The 2,896-nt window shown below is 43.0% G+C and overlaps 1 non-coding gene across 1 annotated transcript; it reads right to left on the bottom strand.

Annotated features, from left to right (window-relative positions):
* Positions 1–1,667: 1,667 nt before the first annotated feature.
* On the bottom strand, positions 1,668–1,773 carry LOC144245505 (small nucleolar RNA SNORD88). Its single transcript, XR_013339274.1, has one exon. It is a non-coding gene; the product is annotated as a small nucleolar RNA SNORD88 (small nucleolar RNA).
* Positions 1,774–2,896: the final 1,123 nt, after the last annotated feature.

The raw sequence follows: 2,896 nt of genomic DNA, 5'->3' as shown, positions 1-2,896 counted from the left end.
AACCAATATTCAACATGTTAGGTCCCCCTATTAATTCTGAAACTTTAAACTAAGATTATTAGTTTGCTTATGTTTGGGATTTTTAAAAACCAATCACATGCTGCACTATACACATCGTGGATATTGAGGGTCAAAGTCTAAAGCTCAGAAGGGTTGGGTCTGCAGGGAACAGCCCGACGGCCAAATGTGAGAGTCCCAAGGCCAAGATGCATGTCGGGCAAAACGACCAGGAGCCAGACTCCAATGGGCAACGGCAGCTGGAGGACTCCTGCACTTAGTGGGGCGCCGCAAACCTCTGCGGCCCGCAATTTCCCAGCGTGCCCCGACACTCTCCGTCCTCGCCTCCGGCCCGCCCCTTCCTTCCGGGCTAGCTCCCGCATTGCCCGCCCATCTCCAGACTACGCTGAGTGACAGAAACCAAAACCCGGCACACAAGGCACACAAGGAAGGCCTGGGTAAGAAACGATGCCCCACCCTGCCAAGAGGAGCGGCTCATTTAGAAAAACTTGGCGGCAAGTTAACATGAAGCGCGGAGGCACATATCTTAGATCTTTTGTAGTGCCCTGACGCCCAGTAATCTCATCTTTTTTACTTTGACAAGCCTCTTTAAAGCCCCAATTCTGAGCGCTTTCCAGGCAGCTCTTGACTCGAAGTCCATTGCGGTCCTTCACTGATGGCAGCCATGTTATTGCATCCGGGTATTTCGAGGAGTTCCGACCGAAGTCTCCCGGAAATGACGTTAGCGCGGAGGGATTCGTGTTCGGCTGAGGTGAAGGGGATCCGGAAGCGGGTGCGATAGAGACGGTGGCGGGGAAAGGTTGGGTTTTATTCACTACCGCGTTCTTGTAACGCGAATTAAATGTCATGTGTTGTGCTCAACATCAGCATTGCCGTCCCATTTGAATCGTTTCTTCCCAACAGGCCGAGAGGGAAGAAATTTTATAGTTTCCATTACAGAGATTAAGGGTAGCAGAGGGCAAATGATTTGTCAAAGATCATACAGCTTGTATTGGAGCTGGTCTGACCCCCTCATTTTGGCTGCGAAGCCTGTCTTTTAAATCTCTGTAATGCTTTTTAGCAAAATCTCTGGTGCTTGCATCCTGGCAGGCCACTTTGGCAAGGGCGTTCACCTTCAGCTTGGCATTGTTGCCCAGGGATTAGTACCAAGCCATCATGGTCTTTGCAGTGGACACAGACCGAACCATGTGCTAGGATCACCTAAGCTAACCCAGTGTCCTGGATCTCACTTGGTCTCCTACCCCTTGAGTCTGCACATGGAGGCTTCTTGCTGACCTCGACTGCAGATTTACTGTGGGGATTGGCACTGACTTTTGGCGCTGGGAAATATTTTAACTCCTGTCAGGCACTTGTAAAATCAAGACTGTTCAGACCACTCGAGGACTGTCACCATCATCAAATCGCTCTGGCCTTAATAAAGGACTGACAACTATTATCTTGGATTTTCCACTAAATCAGTTGTTTCTCCTGGTTTCCATTTCTTTAGAATATGACTCATAACCAGTACTTTTATCTTATGTTGACCTTAACTATAACCAGCCTTCAAATACTAAAGTGTGAGTAGCCACTGAGGTCTTTTTCTGTTTTCTGTTTTGTTTTTCTTTTTTTACAGAGAGCCACCAGATGGGGAAATAGCCACACACATGCCAACACCTCCCTAGAATAGGAATTAAGAGACCCCTGGGTGTCAAAGGTCCCAGGGTCACTGTGTCCTCAGTGAAGGTCAGAGCCCAGTGCTGGATATCATGGGGGCAAGGCAATATTTTTGTAAAAATAAATTATGTATAGAAAAAAAAGGACTAAACAAATATATCAGAATTAAGAATGATAATATTTGAAGAGTGGCCATTTAATTCTTTTATTTTCTTCTCTTTTTATTTTCCATATCTGCTACAAAACCTCTTATTGTAGGGAATAAACAGATTTACCATAGCAAACCTTTTTTAATTGCTTGCAATAATGAAGACAAAGGCATATTGCCACATTTTGACAAATGACAGTCCTTGACACAAATTACAGGAATTCTGTTTGGAAAAGCATTGGTTTTTGTCAGGATATTATCAAAATACAGTTTTGGTATTGATGTTTTTCACACACCTTTGTATAAAAATATACTACAATCAGAACTTTTTCTTCTAAGAGAAAGAGGAGAGAAGGATTTGGGGCACTTGAAATTCTGGAGAACAAATATAAAAAGCTATTTTTATTCTGCTTTCTTTGGGGTCCAGCTTTAAGCTATTTATCAGGTTTAGACTGTGCAAAATAAAGGTTTCATTCTCTATTTCTGTATTCTACTTCCCACTGTTGCTTTTTAGTGACCTCTTAAGCAGTGGCACAAGAAATACAGTGAAAACATAGAAGAGGAGAATGAAGGGTTTGGGGAGGAAGAAAATGTAAAATGTAGGGGAATAAGGGAAAATGCTGACATTGGGGGATATTGGGGTTGAGGTTGCTTTGAAGTTCCAAAATAGCAGGTAACAACTTTTTCACCTAAGTCCTGGCATGAGACCAGTTGCCCACTCAAATGGATTTGCATATACAATGTTCCCACTCACGCATTGAGCACCCACTATGATAATTCTTACCAAAATTTCAGCTTTATCCTCCTACAAATTAGACATGTGTTTTGACAAAACCGAGAGTGTTCTGAACAACAAGAAATGTAAAATCCCATAGATTTCCCTCTTACCGTGTCATTTGTTCATCCTGTGATTAGTAGCGTAACTGGACACTGGACTGGGAGTGTTGTCTGCAGCATTATAATACAACAACTACGAAACACTAAGTGAAGTTCTGACAAGGTGCATGTTTTCAAAGGAAGTACCTTTAAAAAAAATTTTTTTTAAATGTTTATTTATTTTTGAGAGAGGGAAAGAGA

The sequence above is a fragment of the Crocuta crocuta genome, unplaced genomic scaffold (assembly GCF_008692635.1).
Source record: "Crocuta crocuta isolate KB4526 unplaced genomic scaffold, BGI_CrCroc_1.0 scaffold170, whole genome shotgun sequence".
In the NCBI taxonomy this organism is placed as follows: domain Eukaryota; kingdom Metazoa; phylum Chordata; class Mammalia; order Carnivora; family Hyaenidae; genus Crocuta; species Crocuta crocuta.
This window is presented reverse-complemented; position numbering and strand designations above follow the sequence as displayed.